The 26,878-nt window shown below is 45.6% G+C and overlaps 1 long non-coding RNA gene across 2 annotated transcripts in view; it reads right to left on the bottom strand.

The window, feature by feature from the left end:
* Positions 1-495: 495 nt before the first annotated feature.
* The window catches only part of LOC138110932 (uncharacterized), a 37,448-nt gene continuing 11,065 nt past the window's right edge, over positions 496-26,878 (bottom strand). The window contains exons 2-5 of one of the 2 annotated variants that reach the window (XR_011151165.1): positions 16,926-17,093; positions 9,490-9,818; positions 8,766-8,869; positions 496-2,233 (exon numbers count right to left, since the gene is read on the bottom strand). This is a non-coding gene — a long non-coding RNA (uncharacterized lncRNA). The remainder of the gene's footprint in view (positions 2,234-8,765; positions 8,870-9,489; positions 9,819-16,925; positions 17,094-26,878) is intronic. The other variant, XR_011151166.1, reaches the window with a different exon arrangement.

Genomic DNA, 26,878 nt, shown 5'->3' with positions numbered 1-26,878 from the left:
GCTTTGGGTCAGAACCTGCAAAACACAACTGTCTTCTCTAGGAGGGAGGATCTTGAGGAAATCGGTTCCTGGTAACTACTTTTGGCTCTCCATCTTCTTAGACATCTCCTGCTGACCCTCTACAGTTGTGTCTTCCTCTGTGTCAGCATCTTCAATGAGCTAAAATAGGAAGCACCTCAGTAGGCTCTAAGGGATGTACCCAGAATTCTTCATTATGTGGGAATGAAGCATAAAACTGGAGAGAAATATGGATGGATGGGAAGTATGTCATCAAATGGGAGCCTAACCCCTTACCAGTAACACAAGGCTGCAAGCCACAGTGCCAGACCACTGGGTAAACCAGGTTGCAAGGCAAGGATACTTACTGGGAAAGGAGACTCGGTGGCTGCAATCCAGTGACAGCTACAAACACATCCCCAAACCCACATTCCAGCCCTTTTTCAAGACACAATCAGGGAGAAGCCAGCTCTCAACCTAAACTTTAATTTAGCTGAGTGTCACAATTGCTGCACAACTTGGCATGGTGGACATGGCCCTACATGGACTAGGAGAGTTCTCAGCAAACAGGGAGGCGAGCTGGGAATGCCATTTTCCCACACTTCCTTACAGAATCAATTTTCTCCTCCCAAATGACAAACAGAAAGCAGAAGAAGATGGAGAAAGCTGTTGCCATTCACTGGATCCAGGAGTGTATTAAGGATGACATGGTCACAGCAACTTCAGCAGTACCAGATACAGCCTTTTGCATTTCTGCACAAAAAATGTATTTTGTCCCTGAAAGAGACCACTAATAATTTTGTGCAAAATATTAACACATTCCCACCCAAATCCTTTCATCAGCACGAGGGTATTTGAGACACTTCAACCTTGCAAAGAAAGTTTTGAGGTCCATAATCAGTGAACATCACCCCCTGGGGAGCAGGGAAAGGCACAGGCAGCAGCTGCGAGGTTTTGAGATGAAGCTCCAGCTTTCGGCTCAGAGAGTTTATACCTTTAAGAGGCACAAAACAAAAAAGAAACCCAATCCTTGAGATGAGTCACTCCAAAGTGTGCCCGTTTTTCTCCTCGCAGGCCTGAGCAGCCTCACACAAAGCCCCGGGGCACAGGCTCCTCATTTGGCAGGGCTCAGCGCAGCAGCGGGGCCGGGGAATACCTTTACGCTGGAGAATTTGGCTTGTAACAAGGCTTTTCAGGAACATGGCAATTGCCCACGTGAACGCATGGCTTCCTGCATTAATATGCTAAAGAGACAAGACAAGCATCTTTAGCTACAGCTGAGGACTAATTAAGACTGCTCTTTTACAAATATTGCATGGTTCATTCCATTCTTCCCCGATTAAGAACAAAAGAAGAAAGAAGTCATTTATTGTCATGAGTCACTTCAGATACAATGGAAGGAATTCCAACAGATGACTGAGACAAAACAAAAGCTGACATTATGAAAGCCATGTCTAAACACTAATTTAAACTGTCAACTTGCTAGTGAGGAAGGTTCATGACAGAGAGAGGATTCAAACTTAAAAGAGCACATAAATCATTGAAGAGATTAGCAGCGTGTGATGGGGCCAAAGTAGCTGCGCTGGAAACTCGCTGACTGGTAGCGAGCTCCTCGCAATTTGGGGGTGAATGTCGTGTTTTGCCAACAGTCCTGGACTAAAATGAGTAGTTCGGGCCGCGTTCCCAGAACTGGGAGCTCCGTGTGAGTCAGTGGCATTACTCCCATTTCCAGCAGGTGAGGATCAGACCCTTTGTGTCCCACATTAGATAAAATCTGGCCTGAGCTTTCCTCCGGCTCATCGGAAGTGCTTAATTTCGGAAAGGAGCCAAAAAATGGCTTTGGGTCACATCCAGAGCTGCTGTAAATGGTCGTGACCGACTTCCACAAGCTGGTTACACCACTCAGGCACCTTCCTTTCAATAGCACCTCGGTAACTCCTCTCTTTTGATTTACAGGGGACGTATCTCGAGGTAGTGCCTTGTAATTCTCTGCAGACCTGCTTTCCACCGGTAGGAAACTCACTCATCTCCACTTAAGAAACATGGCACATGAAAATGCACTGTTTGCTGCGGGGTTTCACTTGTGGATCTTTTCCCTACACATTAGAACAATTTCTTACAAAAGAAGCAAGTACGTGCTTTTCAGCCCATTTGGTTTTTCAAACAGGTACATGGCCTCCAGCTCTCACACATCAGCTCTGCTTGATTTGTATCAGTCTTGAAGTGAGCCACAGTTCTGCAAAATGAAAGAATACTGTATTTAGATCATCTAAAACTTCTGTCTTTATGTGCTCACTCCCGTTTTTGCTAATACTCCCAAAACAGAGAAACCATTATGGATTACCAAGGTAGAACCATTCATATTGGTGGATTTAAGAAGATTTAGCATCTATCTCAACTATTTTAAAATCCAGTTGACCCTGAAATCCACACAAGCAAAAGCTCCATCTTTTCTTCAACTCAACATTCAGGCTCCTTCTCTGCTTCCCTCACAGATCAGAAAGCAACCAGTGACCCTGTTCCCCCAAAATTTATCTTAGTAAAAAGGAAGAGGCCAAGAAAGTGTTTGATAAGCTGATGAATAAGAATTAAGAAAATGCAGTTATTTACCCATCTGAGGGCACTGCTGTGTGGACTGGTGGGCAATACTGTGTCTCCTGGACACCAGCAATGAAGAAGATCCACTTCCTCACTGTACTGCTCTCCCAAGGATGGGGATATTACTCTGGAGATGGCTCCCTTTAACTGTCTGAACATCACTCTAAAGTCAGTGGGGAAGGTCCAGGCCTTCGCATCCTGCTGGAATTAAATCACTCTCAGCTTTGGCTCCAATTCAGGCAGAAGTTCAAAAAGTCAATTATAAAATAAATAAAAGGAGGGAAAGTAAATGAGATGCAGAGCCCTTTAACTTAGAGGGATGAAATCACTGTGGAAGCTGGGGAGGGATTTGCTGGAAGTTAAGGCAGAATCAGGATCCTTTCCAGCATCCTCGTGTTTCGCTGAGCTTGGTGCAGAGGAACAGAATTTTTTCTTCACATCTTTGCCATGGAAACCACTACAGATTTTCCTTTACTACCACTGGCTGCTTGTGTTCTGATGGTCATTGGGCCTGTTGTGCTGGGCACTGCAGAAAGGCTGATCAAGAGGACTGGCAACAGATGATGACAGGTAAATAATGGGATGAAACTTGCCACATCCACAAAAGCAGAGGTTTAAAAAGAAGTAGACAGTAAATTTTTTAAGCTATTGAGAGCTTCTTACGGAGACCAGTTGAAAGGGTATTGCAGAAGCCAGGACAAGAAATGAGATCCTGGATGAGAGCTTTAGCTGTGGGAATGGGGGAATCCCACCCCGTTGGGGATGTTCTGCAGAAAGTCTACAAAAATTGACCATGGATGAGAGGGCACTGAGATGACCAGGAGAAGATGATGCACAATATGGACAACAGTGGAGGCAGAGCTACATTACCCTTGGCATTCAACAGAGAAAAAAGCAGAGAAATGTAGCGGGAACAAAAATGGATTTTGGTCAGTTGAGGAGTGAGCTTCCTCTCTGAGCCTTTTGTGGCTGGAAAGTCAGCAGCAGAGCCAGCTGGATTTTTCTGGAGCAGTAGAACTGGAAAAGGAGTAGGTCCCATGTGAAAGTTAGAGTTGGACAAAGTGAAGGCAAGCTTGCAGGATTGAGAGAAGTGGTAGAAGCAGAGAGAAGCATGAAAGAGATTTCATGATGAAGAACATCAATTTCTCTCCAACAGGTGCCAGTCTGGTCAAGGTAGAGGAGAATGGGAGCATGGGGCTTGTTCCAGAAATGCCCCCCTCATTCAGACATGAGGGTCACCTGCAAGTCCACCAAATCCTGGTCTGGCTACTTTGAGGCAGTGAGCCTCAGACACAAGCAGGGCAAAATAAACCACCCAACAAGGGCTGTGCTTTGCACACTTTGGTTACCACTCCCCAGAGCCTTCAGTGGGGAAGACAAATCTTGATGTGAGTCCATTGACACTGGTTCAGTCATCCACCAGGCTGTTATCTCATTCTCCTACATCACTTTAACACCACTGTATCTTTCCCAGAAGCCTCAGCTTAAAATTGCTGCAGTGCAGGGGTGAATCAGGCCTTTCATTTCCAGGCTGACATCAATAAAGCTACATCCAGAGGGAAATTAGCCCCAGGACAGTTATTCTGACATTTTCACAACAGAAACTTTTGGGGTTTGGATTTGTTTTTCTTTTCTTCCTTCCCCCCCGCCCCCCCCCCCCCCCCTATTTTAGTGGTTCTCCACTGAACCCACTTCCACAGCATGGAAAGGGAGGGAGATGTACCTGGGCTCTTTGTGCAAGAGGATCACGAGGCAAGAGTCAATGTAGCCGTGCTGACAAACAGATCAGGCTTTGGAGATCTGAGCCTGAACGTTACCTCATGCTTTAGCAGCTTCACTGGCTCCAATGCCTCAGATTGCCTGAGTTTCCCACCAGCTCAGCGCAGTTCTTTTCCACATATTTTAGGTCTTGAATTAGTCTGGAGCTCAAAGGAGCAACATTTCCAGGCTCTTGATGAAGAGCATGTCTATCAGTTGAGAACAAGAAGAACTGCCAAGCTTTTCCAAGGTTGTTTGCCTGCATCTGAAGTGTGGATGAGCTGCTTGGCCCTGCGGGGTTATTTAAGGACCCTCTGGTATCTGCCGTGATACGAAGGCAACGTAAATATCCTTATGTGTGTGTGTGTGTTGATGGAATAGAGGTCCATAAATCCATGAGCAGTTGGCTGCATTTTTCACTCAGCTCCCATCCATGTTTGTAAACACTGCAGAAAGAGCCCCAAATCTGTGTCCAACACGGAGCAGTTATGGAACATGCTGTAATCCTGTAATGCGAACCAGAGCGGGCCCGCTAACCGTGCAGCTCTGGAGAGAATTCCTGACATGATCCTTTTACGTATTTTATGTTAATCACTTCCATCTCAGGAACACACACAAACAATACCCCATTAGACGTTCCCTTTGGCACTCGGACAGCAGCACAAGCTGCCGTGTGTGCCAGAGCGGCGGCCGGAGCAGCCGCAGTAGGGATGGGAGGCCATCGCTGGATGCTGCTCATGGGAAGCAACTGAAGGACAACGTGCAAAGAGTACAGCTGAGACCAACTCCTACTTTGGGTTTCTTCGCTGGTTTTCCTGTGGGCTTTTCCAGGAGAAAGGTCTCCAGCTGCTTCCCTGAGAGGGCTCATGGGTGTTGGAGCGTTGCCATGATGCCAAAGACCCTAAAGGCCTTCTTCATGGGAGATGGAAATTTGCTCAGCATGGATCTCCACATCGCTGTGCCCTGAGCAGGTATAGCACAGAAAGGATAGAGCTTGGGATAAATCAGTACCTGCCTGGTCAGGTTTCCTTGTCCTTTTCCCAGTACTAGGGACACACAGAGATTTAACTCTTTAAATAAGCCTTGGAACTACATGGAAGGTATTTTCCTGGTGGAAAGAAAAGGGCTGGATCTCCAAGAGCAGGGATGTGCACAGAGGGTTTTGCTGCAGGCTGGGACACAAATACCACTTACAGAGGGGAGGTGGGACAACTCTGAGAACTGAGGGTACAAATCCTGCTGTTGTGGGGAGCTCATGGGCACCTCAGCACTGGGAAGCAGGCAGAGGGAAAGGGAGGAGAGGAGGCCACATTTGCAGAAGCAACTGCTGGAACAGGACATGTAAAACAAGTCCTCTGCCATGACAAGGGAGATTCCTCACATTTAATTGAATACCCACTGGGTGGTGAGGGCAGACTGCTTTGTCAGATCACCACAGGAGCAATTCCAGCAGGTGTTGTGCCCCACTGCCAGCAGGGTGGGATCCACAGGGACCCTCCATCCCGAGTGGTACCCAGCACACTCCAGCAGGTGGGAATCAGCCAGCACCATCCCACACCGGGTCAGTCGGCAATAACCAGGAAAAGCAGAAAGGAGAAGATAACTTCAAATACCCAGCAGTTTCATACAATTTTGAAATGCTCTAAGCCCTCAGATACTGTGTTTTCCTTCTCTGCCAGAGTTTTTTTATTACTAAAATGAAGATTTCAAGAGCTCACACAACACAGGCCTTTGGTTGCAGCAAAGCAAGATGGACTGGCATGGTGCCACTGAGAAGCAGTGCCTGGGCTGGGACATTTCTGCTCAGGATGTACTTTTAAAGCAATTAAAAAGCAGCTCTGACTTTGAATAGTAATGCTGAAGCAGAATTCACTCCAACATTCACTAGCCCAAATGTCTTCGCTGAAATCATGCTGTTCCCCTATTGTTATTTAACAATAAATCCTGCCCCAGGGGAAATGCGTATAAATATGAATTTAAGAGTTCCCAGATACAAAGTATCTCCACTTTTTTTACCCTCCTGGGAGATAAATGGCTTAGAAATCTCCCTACAAAGATGTGCTTTTCTTGATGCTTTTCCCCTTAAAGCTCTGAAATGATTCTGTATGAGGGGAGAGCACCCAGCCACTACAGAATGACGAAGAAAAGCATCTTAGTAAGATAATGCCTTTATTTCAGTGCTGAGGCATTAAATACCATGGTGTGCATGCAGATGTGCTGCTCTGGAGCCCAGCTGGACTGTTCTGTGGGAAGGATAATGTGGATTGTTGATTGTTGTGTTCCCTGCTCCCTCTCCCAGTGCTCTGGAGTCCAAGAGGCAGCTCTGGAGCTGCCCAAGGGCTCCCACTGCCTTCTCCATCTCAGGGATGTGCTATGCAGAGGTGCTTTTGTTGGCAGCTTCATTTTACAGCTGAGGGGAGGGGAATGCTGAACCTCCAAACCTGGATTCCTTGTCCTTTGTGGCCCCATGGGTGCCAAAGTGGTGGCAGTCTGTGGCCTGCAGGTCAGGGGGATCAATGGACCAGAACAGCGACTTTAAAAACAACTGATTTCAATCTCAGCTCTGAATCCCAACCTGGCCCCCACTGAGTGTAGAGGGATACATGGACAGCAGTGTTCTGTGGTCCAAAAAATGTTGGTGAATAGCTTCACAACCCTGCACTGAGTACATATCAGCCAGATTTTGCAATCTAGCCTATTTGTGTTTGTGATATGAGAGACTAGACTAGAAAGAGAAGAGAAGAGAAGAGAAGAGAAGAGAAGAGAAGAGAAGAGAAGAGAAGAGAAGAGAAGAGAAGAGAAGAGAAGAGAAGAGAAAAGAGAAGAGGCTGATCAGACATATGTGATATCCACAATCAGATATATCTCGAAATTCAGACAATGTTGTTAACTCTCCAAGCATGGCAGAGTGCAGAATTTATCTCGTTGCTTTTTTTTTTCTTTTTATAAGATTTCACCCCTAATAATATTCTCCTCTAAAGGAAACCCTAAAGGTGATTCACCCAGAGTGGGGAAAGGCACATGTGCACCTTGGCAAGGCACGAGGTGTGTGTGGTGCAATGGATGCTGAGCACCAGGCAGAGCATCCGACCTCCCCGACTGCTGGTGGAGTGACACCACACATTTTCCATGAAGGCTGGGCAGAGTCCCTGGGAGTATCTTGGTAAAGCCCCAGGCACTCGGAGAAATGTTGAAAGTAATCCAGCTAAAGCTCCACCTGGAAAGTGGTGGGTGGGAAAAAGAGCTCAGTGATTGGGATGCCAAAGAAGCAGAGGTGAGATAGCAGTGGGGAGGGATCCTCCACAAACCAGTGCCGTGCTCAGCTGCTGCAGAAAACATTTGGGTTTCACCACCTCGTTTCTGTGTTTGTCCATCCCAAGTGTTAATCAATCCTCTGTGATAGCAACCTAACAAAGAGCTTCTACCGTGCACAACAGCCACAGTTACTAATTCCTGCTGACTCCCTCTATCAACATTTCTTCCACTCTAGTTTTGCCCTGGGTTTTTCCATCAGTGCACTGAACTTTTGAGGGAGAAGAGCACAGCTTCTGTGTTCTTTTCCAAGGCACTGGAGGTACCGAGGGAGAATTAACCATCTTTATGATTTTTGCTGTGAAACATTCCCTCTGCTCCCCTCCCTTTCCCATAAAAAGCCAGAAATGCCACTTAAATCACTATTGTTCCCTATGATTTAATTTCATACCACTGCTCAGCAGCTACAGCTATTTACAGAAATCCCCAGTTAAGTGATCATGGATATTTAGGAATTTTAATGCAGCGAGCTCATCCCCAAATTCAGCATCTCTCCTGGCAGCTGGGGTGTAGATAGGACATGTTTACTTAATGTGCTGGAAGCCCAAATATTTAGTTTGTGGTTTCAGTGACTGAATAATCTGTGCTCGAGGGCTACGTGTGCGACTCAGAGACCGTGGAGGGAGAACAGGTCTGGGACTGAAGGTGGAAACGTGTTTGTCAATACCCCAGAGCCCCCCACAGCCACATCTCACCTCCCCTACCACGAGGTTGGAGAGGGCATGGATTAATACAAACAGCCTGCTGATGTCCCTTTGACAGAAAATGTGGGAAATGGAGTTTAGCTTGGATTTATGAACTGGGAAGGCCGTTCCTCATCCTGATTAATGGCGAGTCACGGAGCAAAGCCAAGGCCGCTCGCGAGCCCGTGTGCTCCACGTCAGGTGTCGTGGGAGTGAGAACAGTGGGAGAGCACAGAAAGGTCTCATGACAGTCTGTTAACTAATTTTCATGTGCCAAGTGAAGACGTGTACTGGAATTTTGCAAAAGCTATATTTAGCAGTGCCGAGCGTCTCTGAAGAGAGCTTTGTAAGATGCTGGAACGGGGAGAAAAAAATACACACAGGTATAAAAAGCACTCCAAGAAAGCAATAACTTACATGACTTTAGAGGGATATCCGACAATACATTTACTGCCAGCTGGGGACTCAGATGAATATCCAGGAGGCTGATGAACAGCAGGCTGCCCAGCCCTGCACTTCTGCTGGAATACAAGTGCAAAACAAGCTCATGAATGGCCTTTTCCTCCATGGATTTCCAGGGTTTTTGCCCTGGGGAGCTGGCATTTCCTGGGAATCCACATGGCAGATCTCCATCACAGCCTCATCCTCCTGCTGAGAAACCTCAACAGAATCCCAGAGATAAGATTTTTTTACATTTCTCTATATCTTTTTTGTCATGTTGTGGTGATGTAACATGGATGTGAGGAAGAAGGCAAATCCTCAAATCCTCAGCTGTGTGCAGAGGAGGGCAGGGAAAGGCACGAATGTGCTGCATGATGGGGCAGTGAGTGACCCAAGACTTGATGCAGCTGGGGAAGAGGATGGAGAGTCAGTCCTCTGAGGAGCAGCTGAGGGAGCTGGGAAAGGGGCTCAGCCTGGAGAAAAGGAGGCTCAGGGGGGACCTTCTGGGTCTCCACAACTCCCTGAAGGAGGGTGCAGCCAGGGGGGATCGGGGTCTGCTCCCAGGGAACAGGGGACAAGATGAGAGGGAATGGCCTCAAGCTCTGCCATGGAAGATTCAGGTTGGGCATCAGGAGGAATTTCTTCACTGTAAGGGTTGTCAGGCATTTGAAAGGGCTGCCTGGGGAAGGGCTGAACTCACCATCTCCGGAGGTGTTCAAGAAATGACTGGAGGTGGCACTCAGTGGTTTAGTTGATACGGTGGTGATCAGTTAAAGGTTGGACTCGGAGACCTTGGAGGTCTTTTCTGCCCTAAATGATTCTGTGATTCTCTTTCACCCCATGGTCATCCACGGCTTGGTCCTACAGCTGAGGAGCATGGAGAGGATCTCCTGCATCTTCATGTGGTGTTTCACTATGCCATGCTCGCTCATTTGGACACCAGAAAAGGAAGGGTGCTTTCATCCCAAACGACCCTTCAAAATACTCTGGTTGAACCCACCATCACCAGGCAGCGTTATTATCAAATATCTGCAGGAAAACAACCAGCAATTAACCTGCTGCAGTACACACACGTTCCTTTCATAGAGGAGGAAAAAAAAAGGAGAAAGAGAGGAAAAGGGAAAATAAAGAATAATGCCACAGGATCTCCGCAGTAGCACAGAGGGCACAATCCAGTACTGTACAAGAGCCATGCAGCAGAGGCCCAGAGGACACACTGTCCCAGCACAAGGGCTGCCAGCATCCTGACAGAATTAGGAAGTCCTCTCTCACAGTTGCCCTGTAGACATGAAATTACACAAAGAAAGACTTCATTAGGATCCCGAACTAAATATAGTCAAGTGAGGAGAGTGGAACATTCAACTTTCGCTCTTGGCAAGCAGCACGGCTTTGCAACCTTTAGGATATTGTTTTAACTAAGCTGGAATTCTGCATGGCTGTGATTCTGACAGCTCAGCACCTACCAGGGGGAAAGAATTAGAAAAATAAAACCTTTACCTGAGAAAACCCTGGAAAATGTATGTGCCCTCATGGCAGAGCTCCTGCCCAGACAAAACTGCTGCTGTCACTGGGAATGACGGGCTGGAAAATTATTGGCGTCAATGAGAGTTTTGTATGAGCTAAGATCATGGGGTCAGAGCCAAACTGTTTGCAGCTCCAAAAGTCTTAGAAAATTGTGGATAAAACAGAAAATAACCAATGCTGAGCCTGTGAGAAGCCTTTCTGAACAGGCCAGGTCCACCAGCATCTTCAGGGCTTCAGGCAGCTCTGTCCTACCTAACACTGCTCCACATCCAGCAGTGCCTCGGCATCACTGCTCCATCTGCACCTCTGCTGGAGGAATGACCTCCCTGCTGAGGCCTCAAAATGCAATCCCACCAGCTTCAGGAGCAAAAGCACTGGCATGTGAGGAACAGGATCACTTTTACCAAAGAGTATGGGCATTCAAATGCTCCTGAGGGAGGTAGGACCACCAGTGTCCAAGCTGGCATCACTTGGGAGCCTGGGTCCTGCTTTGTCTTCATGGGAAAAGGTCCTGGCATCAGATGACACAGTTTGATGAGGACACCTATTTGTGTTAGGCAGTCCCAGACCCTTCCCCCTGCAGGAATTGGAGCACGAAGATCCCAGTTCTGCCATCCAGCCTTGAGTGTATTTTTGGGGTGTCAGAAACAGGAGCCAGATTCTGATCCTGGCTTCCTTCATTGTTCAGGTGTTTTACTCTTGCACAAATCCAGAGCTCCCAGAGCCAGGGACATCTTTTTAGGGCTGTCACACTCTGTTTCTGCCTGCTCTGCACAGGGAACAAGCACAAACACCCAGGAGACAGCGGGCGATCAGCCTTCCCTGCAGGAAAACCAAAGGTACATGGGTGCTCACTTCAAGCACATAAACTCCCAACACCTCATTTGCTGTCAGGAGTCAGGCACATTGAGGTTTTTATTAATCTGGCCTTTGGAATAGTCCTTTTGTTTGTTCTGAATCCCTAATAATATTGCCAGTCCCTAATAAAGGTCAGAAATCCCACACTCATCTGTCATCCTAACAGCATCCATTAAAGAGAATAAAACACTCCTGAGTCCAGCTCATGATGCTTTAAGAGGGGGAAGGAAACCCCCTGAACAAAAAGGACCCATTAAGAGGTGAAGTGGGACAGAGAAGGAAAAAAAAATCCATCCTGAAAATGATCTCTGCTATTTCCCCACAGCTACGTCAGTGGGGTGAGGCCTTCGGTGGAAACGGCTCCTCTGTGGGGACACCCTGAGATGCAAAACCTTCCCAGGGACATCCCTCCTCATGTGCTGTACATCTCTCCTGTCACGGAACAACCTGGAATAGCTTTTTGAAGACATCTCCCATTAAGTGAGCTGCCTCCAAGGGATGGGGAGAATGACCAAGAACAGCTGGACCAGGGGAGTTTCCAACCCAGCAGGAATATCCACAGATAGGAGAGGAAAAGGTGGATGACCCTGGGAGAGTGTTTGCGGAGAGTCAGTTAAGTAAACCAGGTGGAATAAAATCAGTTTATTCTGATTAACTTTTAGCCTCAGACATGAATTTGACACTACCACAAACCTGCAGACTCCCCTGCCAAAACCTGCAGCCTGAGCATGGCACAGAGCCGCCCTCCCCCTCTCCCAGCTCGGGCTGTGCTGCTGGACCTCAGCTCCAGGGCTGGAGGCTCCCAGGACAGAGCAGCTGGCAGCCAAGACCAGCCAGGGCTGCAGCTTTCGAGACACGTTCCACAAACATCACTGTTTTAGGAAAAACATCAGCAAAGAGCGGTCACGTGTTTCACTCCAGGAGCTGAAGGCGTGAGAAGGGCTTTAAAAAAAAACCCGGTCTATTCATTGAAGAAAAGCAATCCAGAAAAGAAACCAAAAAAGGAAGCAGGCCTGATGTAGACCCCCCCAGAGAGCTGTGGGGCATCCTGAGCAGAAGAGTGGCTTTGGAGCACCACCCTGGCCCACACAGGCAGCAGTGCCCACCTCTGGGATGGGTGCAAGGGGCTGACGGGTCTCTTGAGAGCAGGAATTCCCAAGATGGCTTTCCTGTACCCATTCCTAGCCCTGTGCTGGAGCTGTGCCCTCTGCAGCAGGCACAGGCAGCCCTGCTGAGGAACCCCTGCCTTTCACTGGTACCAGTGCAATTATTTCCTAAAATGCCCCAGGTTTTCCTGCTGCCAGAATGGAGCCTACCTGTGGCGCATCCGATCCCCTTCTGTAACTCTGCCTAAAGCAGTCCCTTCTCATCTCTAGACTTCTGCATTTTTAGTTTTCTGCATTAAAATGGACTCTCTGCAAAAGGCAGGCTCCCCAGCATGGTGGCAGGTGTGCTGGAAAAAGACGTTTTACAGCATGGATTCATGGTCAGAACAAATCCAGGAATGTGGAAACACGGGTGTGTGGAAGCAGGCATGCCCAGCCCCAGAGCGGAGGCATCATTCCCCCACATCCCCAGCCAGTCCTGCTGTTTGGCACTGGCTGGGGAAGAGCAGGGAGCTCCCAGGCCTCCTCCATTCCCAGCTTTTGCTACCCTGTGGCTCCTGGGTGGATTTTCCAGTGACACTCAGCTGCAGACACAGCATCAGAAGGGACAAAGTGATGCCTGGCTTCTGCATCTTCCGTCTGTGCCAGCTCTCCAGCATTTATCACCCCCTTTAAAAGCACAGCTTTCCCTCTGCCCCAGACCCTTCTTGTGAGCCCAGGCCGAGATCTTCACCAGGAAAGTCCTCTGGAACTGAGAAAAGAGGTAGAAGGGTCCAAAAGAAACACCAGATGTACCAAGCAGTGAAAACGAGCCCTGCCACTGTGTAAGAAGGCACAGGCTTGTATAATATGATATATACTGTACATACTGAGAGAAAGAATATACTTCTCACTGTAAAGTGTTTTACATGTTAACCATCAGGCATACACCAAGTCAATGGATGCTGGCACTTTACATAAATATATGATGATGCAGTGCTATATGTAATAAAAATCTGGAGCCCAAAATATGGAAGCAATTCAAGAAAACAGATCTCACATTTTTGCCTTTGTTACAGTTCAATTCTGACATGCTCAGATTAGAATTCAACATCTGCATGCATTTAAAATTAAAATATATAGGTATTCATGTTCTCCTCCTTCCACAATGTTTTACTGCTGCCTTTTTCTTCTTAAATATTAAAAACATTACATTATTTTATTTCAGATGTCTCAATATATTACGCATCACCCTTTCACCTCAGAGCTTTGGTTCAAATCCAGCTCTTCGCTGAGGAAATAGAAAACATCTGAAAATATTTAGTAGTCTCATCTCAGTGTCTAATCACCGTCTGCTCTGACATGACAAAACACAACAAACAAACTGGCTTGCCACAGATGAAAAATGTTTACACAAAAATACTCAGGAGTGTAAGAATGAATAAAGACATCTCTAACTGCATTAAAGCCCATGTTGTTAAGTAATAACAAGTAGTTTGCAGATAATCTGAGCTGCACCTGCCCCTCTGGAAAGAAAAAACCAAAAAAGGCAGGGGATTTAAAGTCCTCGCAGCCTAACGGGTCCCAGCTGCATGTTTTTTTGTTATTCTAAAGCAGGAAGATGTGTCAGGCTACAGTGCAAATATTGTCCATGGGCATCACGGTCTGGAGAGCCTAAGTACCTCGTGATTTAGGAATCTCAGAAGAAAACTTTATTGCCGGCAAATCCTCCTGGACTAAAATATATGTACTTTAAGAGGAGCGAGCATAAATAAGTCTTTGTCTTTGCTGGGGAATTCAGCCATTTGGTGGGTGGTGGGGAGGGACAGCAGCTGTCCCAATAGGCTCCACGTTGGGCACTGCAATGGGGCACAGCACGGCTGCTCCGTGGGGCAGGGGTGAGTTTAACATGCAGGAGAAAGCAAAGGAGGAAATTAGCCACTATTCCAAAGGCCAGGAAGGTACAGGATCATCCCCCTGCAGTCACCTCGAATCCTGGATTCAGTTCTGGGGCCCTCATGACAAGAAATTGAGGGATGGGAGTGTGTCCAGGAAAGGGAATGGAGCTGGGGAAGGGGCTGGAGCCCCAGGAGTGGCTGAGGGAGCTGGGAAAGGGGCTCAGGCTGGAGCAAAGGAGGCTCAGGGGGGACCTTGTGGCTCTGCACAACTCCATGGGTACAGCCAGGGGGCATCGGGTTCTGCTGCCAGGGAACAGGGGACAGGATGAGAAGAAATGGCCTGAACTTACTTTTACTATTAAGGGTTATCAGAACTCCACATAAGTAAAAGGAGTGATCATAAAGATGGAGCAGCTCTTCCTCTTCTACAGACAGTTCCCACCTACCCTGCCTGCAGCATTGACCTCATCCCTAGACATGATCACACACTGGTCAGGTTTCGCCCCACAGAGCTTTGGGGGAAGTGGTTCCATAAATATTTCCAAACCAAAATTTTTCAACTTGCAGGAGCTGACAGGAACCTATATGGGAAAAAAAAAAATGTTAAAATTCCTTGCCCTGTCCTTGAGTATCCTCAAATCAGTTGAGTATCAATCAAAACACATTATTTTTTTTCAGGAAGATATTGTAGTATTTCCTTCTGCAACAGCCAAATTAAATATGAATAAATTAACATGCTAAGGTTTCACCATATCCCCTTTAATGCAAAATAACATGTATCCCTTAATTCAATAAATTAGAAAGTATATTTTTTCAAGGGGAAAAAATACCAGTGTAGCTAAGTCTTTGCAGATCTTGGCATGTCTACAATACACAAAGGACAGGCCAAGGAGAGAGACCGATGGCCCTGCTGCCTCCAGAAGTCAGGGCTCAGCTGAGGAACCTCTCTGCGAGGAAGATTTGCTCCTCTGGGCACAGTTGAGCCAGGGCAGGTTCTGAACAATCTCGAATCCAATCTAACCCCACTCCTGCTGCAGCACTGAGCTGCTTCCCTTTGCACACACCAGCACTGGGTTTCTCGCCTGGATAATAATTTCCTCTCCATGTGACTTAGACAATACCCAGAGCATTTTCCATTAAGGCTTTCTCCACAGCACCCCTTGGTCTGGGGTTACATTTTATTGTCTCTGCTTCATTTTCCTGCACTTTCCTTCTGCCGTTGTGTTTTCCTTTTGCCCCTTGATGAAATCTCTCTCTTTGCTCACCATATTTAAATTCAGCAATGACACACAAGCTTGTTCACACAACTTCACACCTCTCTGCCCCTGTTACAAACCCATTCTGAATTAATTCCCATTCCAAGATGTGAACACCGTTCCCATCAGCCATGTGTCCCTGCAAGGCAGTGTATTAGTAAATTATTTCTCCAGGCTCTTGATTGACATTGTTGAAAAGATACTTTTCATGCGTGTCAGTCTTTGTGGGGTGAAAATGCTTTTAACATGCTCCTAGGATTTACATGGGCTTCCCTGGGCTGCTGCTGCCAAGTTCAGATGCGGTTGGAACATGTGACATTCTTTGTCCTACTCTTATTACATTTTCCTTTTTATGCAGCCCTGCTACATATTTCATATTTTTCATATTTCTGCCCTGTGATGTAAAGAACAGCCATTTGCTTAATGTCCACTCCAGCATGAGCCTGTCAGATCCCGCTGCGACCACTGGGCTTTCTTCTCCTTTTCTTTTTTTTTTTTAATTTTGTTTTCTTTTCATTATTTACCTTCTCTTAATATTTTAGGACTCAGCCCTTCGAAGAGCTGAGCAGATGCCACGTGTCTGCTGAGCCAGGGTAGGAGACCACACGTGCACTCATGGAGAGGGACAAACCCCAAGCACCACATGTTTGCTTCTCTCCCAGCAAGCAGAGATCGGTCTCATTTCTGGCTCTGCATGCAACAGTCCAGCCCCAGAGCCAGAGCTGGGATGTTTCCAGGATATTTTCCCTCCTTTGCAGACACAGCCCTTGCTGCTCAAGCTCTTCCAGAGCTCCACACCACCCAAGACATTACCATACCGGTGATGTCTCTGCAACCTCATTAAAGAAGCTGCAGCAGCATAATCAAGGACTGGAAGCCTCAGAGCCAGGCATGGGCAGGGGGAGCAGAGAAGGAAAACATCATTTCGCTTATAAAAGACTGCATTTAGAGCAGAAAATACCGGGGAAAAATGTCATGTTTCTCAAAAAAGCTATTGCATGCCTAAATGTTGGTTTGATAAGCCCAAACTCTGTTTGAAAACAACAAACTCAGGACTGGTTTCCTAAGGTCATGCCCAAGAATGGCATTTGATGAGTTAAATGTATCATCCAACATTTGCTTGCCAGTTGTCCACTTTGCTTAAGAAGTTACTTCCTAAATAAAATATAATCTCTTCACTCTGGAGGAGGATCTGTCTTCAAACCACACCACTTTTGCTCCATTGCTGAGAAAGTCTCAACATCCACGCTCAATATCTTCTCCAGTGACTGCTCTGCCATGCTCTCATCCCATTCCGTGGAGCACACCAGCAGACTGCAAATATTAGTGCAGACAGAGGTCATGGCTGAAGCCCCAGAACACTAATTACTAACACTGATTATTAAACATAATCAGCAAATCATAGACCAGGAAGGAAAAATCATAATAACAGAAGTATTAAGATGTACGCATTTGAATTGAAGTTGATCGTCATCATCACCTGCCAGTGTCCAAAAATAATAAATAAAAAATCACCTGTTTCCTTGGCAGGCAGCAAATTGAGAGCTTTCTTAAATTTGCAGCAGTAGAGTCCACACTCAAATTGTTCTGCTGATGGAAATCCAGCAAACTTCTCCGTCACTATTGCGGGTAGAGGACAGGCCACCGATGGGAATAGTTTCACAATTCTTTTATTGGAAGCATCTGTAGAAACCATAAAACAACAACTACAACAACAGCAACACAAAGCCATGTTTTCTCACTTCTTTCCGAGCAAGGAGGGTGCCAGAGCAATTCCCCACCCTACCCCCGCACTGCATGGTGGTTTCCTTTGTTCATATTTCACTGCCTGGATCCAGCAGCAAGATTTATGGGCTGGTGCTCAGCTCGGGATGTGCACAGGACTGGTCTCCGGGGACCTGGGCTTGGCCATGCAGAATGGGGGTGCAGAAAGGCTCCTGCAGCTCCAGGGAGGGAGAAATTGGAGGGAGGTTATTCTGGGCCAGATTCCAGTGCCTTCCACTGAGTAACAGCTCACCGAAAACCCAGCCCTGGTAGCTAATGAGACTCTTCATGGAGAAATGTTGTCACTCCGTGTCTGCAGGGTATCGCACCCAAGGACACAATGCCTGGATCCGGACTGATGTCCCCTGTGCTCCCTTCCGGTCTTGGTCACCATCCCAGCACTGAGGAGCCCATTTATTCCAACGTCAGATGACTTCCCTGCAACCAAGTGTTCCAGGAGCACTTGCCAGCCTGGCCAAGAGCAGCATTGTAGTGCCTCAAGCTCTGCTGGGACCTGAAGTGGGACTGAGCTGCGTGGATCCCAATGGGGAAAGGGCTCAGAATGTTGGGAAGACGGTTGTGCAAGAGCAGGACACGAGATCCCAGGTGAACATCTTGGCTTAGACACCTTCCCAATGTTGTTTCTGGTAGGTTACAACATCAGTTCTGAGCCACCCTACCCCAACAACGGGGGGATGTTGTATTTCCTGACTCTTCAGGCTTTTGTAAGGAAGAAAGTCTCCTATTTGAGAAGGGTGGGAGGAGGAGGCCAGGAAAACAAAGCACGGAACAAGACAACAAGCCAGCGGTAGAGCCACTTAGCACAGCAAAAGCAGTGACCATGTGAACACGCAGGGCTGAGCACAAAAATATCCAGGGTCTGTCCAAATCCTAAAGGAGCAGAGCTCCAACACCTCTGGGCAATGGCAAAACCGGGTCCTGTGCGTGCAAAACAGGAGATTTATTTTTGCAGTGTTTTTGTGGTGCGTGTGCTCGTGATAAGCCAATGAAAGAAACCCAAGTGAAATACAGACTGGGAAAAACGTAACCTATGAAAGCCACACAGAATCTCTTTTTCCCCCCCCAATCCTCGCTCCTTTTCAGTTTGTCTAAATATACCTCAGGGCTTTTTCTCTTGGTTTAAGTGTGCTCTTTCATGGATAGTTTTCAATGTATGTTGAAGTCGCTGGCTGCTGCCAGCTCAGATTTTTGCACTGTGCGTCTCGGCTTTCTCTTCCATTAAGACAAAGTGCTGGCACTGCTCTTTGACCAAGCACATTGTTCATGGTACTGAGCAGCAATTTTCCATCTCTGACTGTCTTTGGGCTAACCCCAGGAGGAAGGGTGAGCCTGGCTTATTAAGCTCTTGTTTCTCAGAGAGCAGCAACATCTGGAGCGCGGGGTGGGCTGCTGGCACGCCTCAGCGGAAAGGAATTCGGCATGGGGTGAGGTCTGCCCAGCTCCAGAGGTGTCACTGCAGTCGGGTCTGGGGACAGAGAAATAATGAAGCCCCACATAAGGTAGCACATTTCAACCTGTGCTGGGCTGCTCTGAGATTTTGCTGCCTCTGACAGGGAGTCAGGAGGCCCAGGAGCCATGTTGGTCTTGGGTTTTATCATCCAAAGCTACATTTTGCTCTTCTGCTACACAACATTTTGAAAGCTTGTGTTTCCTTTGATGTCTAACTCAATGCATTACCAAAAATCAAGGCAGATGTAGAGGATGAACACCACTACTTGATTTCAGTGTCATTTGAAGTTCCCTCTGAGGCACTCCTGAAAGCCCATCCCAAACAGAGCTGTCCCCTGCAAGTCATGGTACAGAAACCATCTTTGGCTGAAGACAGGTAGCATTTGCTGTGCCCACCAATGTGGGCATTCCCCCTGACTCTGTTGAGTGTCACTTTGGTCCAGGTGAGATGAGATGTCCTGGAACAAGATGGGTCTGTTGCTTTGGGACACAGGGCCCCAAGATCTACACACAGGACCCCCATATGTGGCTCTTCCACAGCTTCTCACTAGTATCCTCCTTTCCCTTGTGCTCTTACACACCCCAGCTCTCAACCTTTCCTCCAGCTGAAACCTTCTCCTCTCAATAATACTGGGGAGTCGCATGGAAAAGAAACCTTGCTGGATGGGGCTTTCCAATGCAGTGCTAAGGGACTTTAACTGAACCTCCCCCCAAAATGTTTATGCCTTTGGTCCCCACGTGTGTTTGCAATCCTACTTGCTGGAAAGAGACCACCACCACCGTGAAGATAAAAGCCATGCAGCATACGACTCCTAGAAGTTTATTTTGGCTGCCAAGCCAAATGTGGAGATAGTCTCTAATTAGAAGTGTTGCCTCTGCAGCAGTGCAGAGCAATAACAACAGTGGAATTTGTCTGAAGCGTGCGCTCCCCTCGCATGGCTATGGTGAATTAAGCAAAAATGTCAAACTCAGTCTGCAAGCAGCAGACACATTGCATCACATTCCATGTTTACACCACACGGCAGCCTGACTCCAGAGCACGCTTCTTGACGAGCCTTGATGATGTTCATGCTAATTTGGGTTTAAACCCAGAAGATCCCGGGATGTTCCCCTCTCCACCTTTTCAGACTACTGTGATGATGATTAAGAAAGGAGAGTTTCTAGTTAACGCCTGTCATCGCTTAGCTTTGGGAAGATGTGTAACACATTTCATCCAGTGAACCCCAACAGCTGGAGTACACCCACTCAGGGTATTCCTCGTTTGCTGCAACATTTATTTATTTAGAGCTGACTTCTCCAGAGATGTTTAACCTTGCAGAAATATTTGCAAACATCAGGAAGTCAATGTAAAAGCTTTCTGCCAAAATAATACCTCTGCCTGATTTTTTTTTAAAGGCTTTAGACCTTGCTGTAATGTACACAGAAATGGTATTTATCTACAGATGCCCAGGAATTACAAAGACTACAGAGTTGAATGCACAGTAGCATTTTATAGCATCACAAATATACTGCATTTCTCACAAGAAGAACAAAAGTTTAAGGGTTAATGATGTCCTTACTGGGTCTCTACCACACATGGACATAATGCTCACCTGAAAAGTCCTCTTTCCCACTTTTGGTTTTTTTCTGTAGCATTTTTCTCTAGCATACCCCAACATCAGAAGAATAAAAATAGTTAAGCAGAACCTTTCAGAATTTCCAGGAATTCTTCAAAAACCAACTTTTTCCTGTATGATGACAATGTCACTCTATGGTAAAATGTTGTCAAGACCTACAGAACTTAGTTCCTCCATCAAATGCAGGTCTCTGCTTTGAAGCCTGGAGTACCAGACCTGCTCTCAAGAAGTGTGAAGCTATTGATTTCCTCCTCTGTGCCAAACACTGTCAGTACCCCCAGCCCCTTGCCAGAGCACATCGCTACACACCAAGCAGGAAAGAAAACCAGGAGTGAAAACAAATTTGTCAACCCCTCTGGGCCCTTGGCTGGAGCTTTACGGGGTCAACAGAGGCCAAGACACAACTGTAAGATTAATTTCTCCCCACCTGCAAGAATTAGTCTGTTTATTTAAATCAGGCCAAAGAAAAAAAAAACCACAAAAAACCTCTCAATGGTCACCTACTGCAACATACTCAAATCCTTTTACAAACTAGGGCAAGCCTGGTGCTCACAGGTGGGCACATCCAGTTACAAACCCATTTTATCTCAGCTTGGTAACACCTAAGGCAGTGTTGAAGCACGGTGTCTTCTTCAGGAACTGCCCCCGTGGTGGTTTGCTCCCAGTTAACTCCAGTTAAAAGCTGTGCCTGAAGCACCTGACTGTGAACAATCGTTCCCAGCGAAATCTTGTGCAAGCAGAACAAACAATTTTCTTCCTAATAAAAGCAAGACCTTCAAGACTGACGGAGCCAACAAGTTAATCAAGTTTCCTACTAAACAGGAAGTTGTGGGACTGTGGCAGGAGGAGTAAATCTGTGTTTTGGCTGGAGAAAGAGTGGAGAGGAATAATACAATTAACCACTGGGGTTTGTTGTTTATTTGACAGGAAAATACCCTTCAAATGTACCAGTTTGGGCAATATCCAGTCTGATAAGACTGGCAATAAAATGAAAGCTGAGCTTCAGAAAAGGGAAGGGTGAAGCCACCACAGGCATGAGGACCATTGTAATTAAACCAGTCCTGCTATTAATATTTTTTAGGACTTTTCCCACAATAGTTGTTATTACCACTAATTACAACTGCAGCAATACTTGCACTGCAGCAGCATTTGGCTTTTCTGCCCTGGAGCAGGATCTCAGTGTGTTGCTCAAATGTGGAACAAAGTTAATAGCCCCGAGCCCCACAAGAAGGTTTCTAATACAGCACGTTCTTTTGCAGGAGCTTAAACAGGAGAATAAACTCGCTGCTGGTTCCATTCTTGTCCATATAAACCAGCTTCCACTTTCAAGGACTTGCACGTTTCCCTGTCATCTGATGGGCAATTAGTCCAGTGCATCTCACAATGGTGGCGACAGACCAAATCAAGAAGAGCAAAAAAGTACAGACAAAAATGCAATCATGCCATTACAGCAGAACATATGACCACATTTTGCTTCTAGCTACCAAGCAGCACTATGGGATGTGTGTATTCATGTGAAAATAAACCCAACCAGTCATTGAGATATATACAAAATGGATGATTCATGATAATTGTGACACTGGAATTGCTCGACAAAGAGAGGGAAGAAAGCTGTTGATTGCCAGGCACCTCAAGAAAGACCACAGATACAGATAAATTTAATGTTATAGACACTGTGGACGTGCAAATTTCTATCTGAAGACTAACAGACAGGCCTGTGAAAAGAAATGAAGAAAAACATGCTCGTTAGCTTCAGAATAACTGGGGAAAGTTGCACATCCACCAATTCAAAAAGGGTGGGAGTCACCGAGTCGATATGCAGCCCTCAGAGGTCCTAATGAGCAATACACCCTTTCTAGCCTTAATCCTCTGAAACAGAAAATGGCAGAGAAGACCACAAAGAAAACACATAGATCACAGCCTAATTATGGTCCTTCAGCTCTTTGGGATTTATCTTTCTCCAAATAAGCAGCATTATTGAACCCTCAGCACACTGGGTGACTTGAAAGCGTAAGTATTTGTTGGATCAAAGTACACATTACTTCAAAAGCATAAAATGCTTAGATATTGAAGGCAATAAATCTTCCTCTGTAAAATACATGCATATATAATTTATATGATAAGCTTAATACTGAGATTTTTAGCTTGGCTTCCAACAGACATGAGATGCAGGCAATTATGTTCCCTTAAGAGCGAGTCCGTCTGTCCCCTCTCAGTCCCAAAGAAAATAACTTTGGAGCCCATTAGCCAATTTCAACCAGTTTTGGCAGAGGGATGGAGGTCTTGAGGGTGTTAAGTTCCCATATGCTTTGTGCTCATAGGTGGCCAGGTAGGAGTGGCAGACTCATTAGCAAGTGCCTTGAAGGAGCAGCATCAGTATGGACACGACCCTTTCCGAGACCTCAGAGCACCCAGAGGGACGTCATGAATCTTCAAATAGGGACCTGTGAAAAAACTCACATCTCTTTAGGCATCAGCAACTCAGAGCACAAGACTTGAGGATCTCCTGCTGTTGAAACCACTTATTTCTCCTTCTCCTTTGGTCCCAACAGCAGCTATGGTGCCTTCAGAGCACCTTCACATCCCAATTCTCCACTCACTGCAGTTGTGTCTTTCCATTTAATGGGAACCCCGCTGCATTTTTATGTCTCAGCTCTCTGCTCATAACTGGGGCTATCTCCTAACATATGGAAACAATTCATTTTCTTTGTCATCGTTTGGATCTGAAACTCGGGTACTCTGAAATGTAACTATACATGAATTTCCCTGAACTAATTACATAATATTTATCCTATTTTCTTTAAAGTAATACTTGCTAGCTAAGAAATTAAGAACTGCATTGCTTATAATAAACTCTGCATGCTACATTGTAATCTAAACTGTACAGTTATATATGGTGAAGAACTAAAAGGTTTGAGTTATTCCCCTTGGCAAACATTTTTTTAAGGATTGCTTAAATAAGCAGTACAGAAACCAGATGTCATTTGGTAAGAGTATCTGAATGACCAAAAATTTGCTGTCTGGGTATTTTTTTTTAACTTTATAAAAACATGAGAAATTCTTTGGATTTATATCATATTTAGCAGCTGTGAAACAGTGCAAACATCTGTTTGTACCTATAGGGAGCTGACCTACGGGGTCCTCATCTCTTAATCACCAAGCAACAAGCCAGTCTCATATACATAGTTTATTGTTTTCTTTTTAGCTGCCTCCTGCACTTCAAAGTTTTTATACTCTCATGTTCCATTATCACAGTGAGAGGGACAGTCCATTCATTACAAGCCCAGATCTGTGCAATAACTGATCAAAAATGGCCATAAACCACCATGGACACAGAAGTGCCCTCAAACACAGCCATAAGCACCTCTAAATCTATCATAAAAATTGTTGCTTCCCTTTCTTCCCTGTATTATTCGTTGTTGGTCTGCTGCTGTGGGTTTTTTTTTTAATGTAAAGGCTGAAAGAAAAGAAGATGAAATGCAACAGAAGTCTCTTTTTATAGCCAATCCTACTGTGGGAAGAGGGGTTGACAAGACAGCTCCATGAGGTCCCATCTACCCTCTTTTTCTAGGTTTCCACAATTGTCAGTTATTATAAGACTGCTATCTTCTACAGCTATGGAGCATCCCAATGAATCAAGAAGAAGGAAAATGAAGTAGCTTTAGTGGATATCCCCTTCCAAAGAGGTTCTAGTGCTGTGCCTATGCCCAGCACACAGCCTAAGGAAGATCCCATCCTCTGTCAGGAGTCCTAATATAATGCAGGGCATGGAGGGGAAAAGAAACTTATTTGAGAAGTTTTTTGCCCTGTTCATTACAACAACACACATTCACACCCCATCCTTTACTGATTTAGCCAGGAGCAAAATTTTTAAGCCACTGAGATAATCTCTCCCCTTTTCCCCCCAATGTAATATTGACCCTGAGACCTCAATTTTTATGCAGTGAGGGAAAGGTACAAACAGCATGGAAGAAAAGATTTGTGGGCTTTGGACATGGGAGTAGAATCAGCACTCCCAGATATACTATGAGAGCTTAAGCTACACTCTGAACTAAGGCTGAAAACAAATGGGAAACACTGTATGATTCCATCCCATTACAGTACAAATAAATCATTTCTGGAAATATAAAACAAATGGCCCAAGCTCAGCTTTATGGATGATCCAAATGCAAAAAAGCTGCTAATTCTAAAAAGCAGATGCAAGTAACCAATTAAGAATGCAGCAAAAAAAAAAAAAAAAAAAAAGAGTGTAACTTGTTTAGCAGGAAGATGTTAAGGCCACAAAAGTGGGTCTTCCAATCACCTTTTTTGGTATTCCTGAGCAAACATTCTTTTTTGCTTACGTTAATATGGAATGTATTATGACAACCTTCTTATGGATATCCATGCCTTTTGTCTATCAGTACTTGCAGATACATTCAAAACAGCTGCAAATATTTTTTAAATTATGTAAAAGTCCCAAACACTTTGAAAAGAATATTAATATCCCTTTAAAACAGCAGTGTATTATATTAAATTAAGGATAGGAATTTAGGGAACAACAAAAAAATGTTGTTAGCATTAACATTTTCACTGCTTTCAAATGCAGTCGCCTCAGATAAGGCTTAGAATTATTTTGGTAACATTTAGAAGCGTTATGGTGTTTGCACATTTAGATGACAAAGCACATAATCACACATATAGGTTACAAGGAAAAGTTTGTCTTCTCAAAGCACAGCTGGTTTTTTAACAGCTATTTGAAAAAATACAGAAATTTTTCTACATATCACCTCTCCCTAACTTTGCTTTGCTTCAATCTGGAGATCAACACAGCTGCAGTCCCATTGCCAGTGCCCACGGAGATGTTCTTTCTCTTAGTGCTGCTTCCTCAGTATTTACCTCTGCATAAAATAAAATAAAATAAAATAAAATAAAATAAAATAAAATAAAATAAAATAAAATAAAATATCTTGGAGGGGCTTTTAGGAGGAATCTGGCAAGAGGAGGTATCATTTCTTGCAATGAAACCCTCAACCATCTTCCTGGCATGGCCTTTCAACATCCATGACAAAGCTGACAGCAGGTAGGGGAGTTATGGGACATGAGCAGCTCTATCTGCCCCTTCTACCAAACTCCTGAGGAAGGGAAAACACTAATTAGTGCTTTTCCCTGGCCATGGGAGCAATGCCATGGCAACAGGGGCATTGACACCACTAGAAGATCACCACAGAAGGACAACAGAAAGTGCAGAAGATCAGTGAATGCCCAAGCCCAGGCACAACCTCTTGCAGGTCCTGGCCAAGGGGCAGAATGGGAAAGTTCTGCAGTCATCACATCCTTCCACACAGCATTTTTGGGGAATATCTGCTCTGCAAAGGCAGGAGGATTTGTGTCTTGCCTCAGAACTCAGCAGAAAAGAGAAGGGACAGTGCAAAAGCACCCAGGGGAGCTGAAACACCGTGCTCTGAAATGGTTGCACCAAAGGATGCATATGCAGAAGTGACAGCAACTTGGAAATGCATTTCCTGGCTCTTGGGTCAACCACTACGTTTAATTTTAACTTTAAGGGACACCCAATACATAACTTGGACACAGTACAGGCTGCTTGAGCAAGGGCCTTCCACCATCTTCTGGCTGATTCTTTTCTCATGGACTGCAGTGTCCTTTGATCAAGTGTGTGCAGCTCCACTTTCTCCCTCCCAGGACAGACTAATGATAGATCAAATAACAGGGAGAGTGAGCAAAAGAGGGAAGGAAGAATAAACCTGATTCCATGTGCTACCTCCATTGCTGGGTACTTGTGGACTGATGTAACTTTCCTTTTTTTTTTTTTTTTTTTTGGTAGGATTAAACAGCTAATAAGTACAGATTTCATGTCCCATAAATAACACTGTGTTTGTCAGCTCACTCAAAGAATAATCAATAGTTAGTGCATGAGACTTTCCAGTACAACAAAATAAGCTCCGCAGTTACTTTTCCCAGACATACCTTGGAATCCTCCACCTGATTCTGTTCTTACCTAAAATATCAGTTATGTCTCCCAAAAACCAACCAGTGACTTGGTTACATGCAGATGGGCGCCTTCAAAACTTCTGGAAACAAGACCTAAATAACTCCTACATCTGTGGAGGCTCCCTTAAAATTTGGTCAATCAGGACACAAATTCTGGTCAGAACAGCCTGCAGTTCTTGGCTGTCCCCAACTGCTAATTCCTTGCTCAGGCTTCATCTTGTTGGAGCAGGTTTTGGATACAACTGGCTCGGTGCTATTAGCCCTTCCCTCTGTCAGCCCTCACTGAGTCAGCTCCTGTTATCCTTGCTAAAAACACGGGAGATTTCTGGTTTGCCCATGTTGAAATATCAGCCTCTGAAATTAATCTCTGATTAATCTGAGGTTTGAAAAATCACAGAATTGAATGGGGACTAGAGATCATCTTGTTCCAACTCCCCTGCTGTGGCGAGTTTCACTATCTCAGGGTGCTCCAAGCCTCATCCAGCCCAGCCTTGAACACTTCCAGGGATGGGGCATCCACAACTTCTCCAGGAAACCTCTTCCAGTGCCTCAGCGTTAAGCCAGATAAAATTAGCAACATCAAACTCTCAGATGATTCTTTGCAGTGACCAAATATCAAATCACTAT

This window comes from Aphelocoma coerulescens, chromosome 5, assembly GCF_041296385.1.
Source record: "Aphelocoma coerulescens isolate FSJ_1873_10779 chromosome 5, UR_Acoe_1.0, whole genome shotgun sequence".
NCBI lineage: Eukaryota > Metazoa > Chordata > Aves > Passeriformes > Corvidae > Aphelocoma > Aphelocoma coerulescens.
The sequence above is the reverse complement of the archived record's forward strand: the minus strand, read 5'-3'. Positions and strand labels throughout refer to the sequence as shown.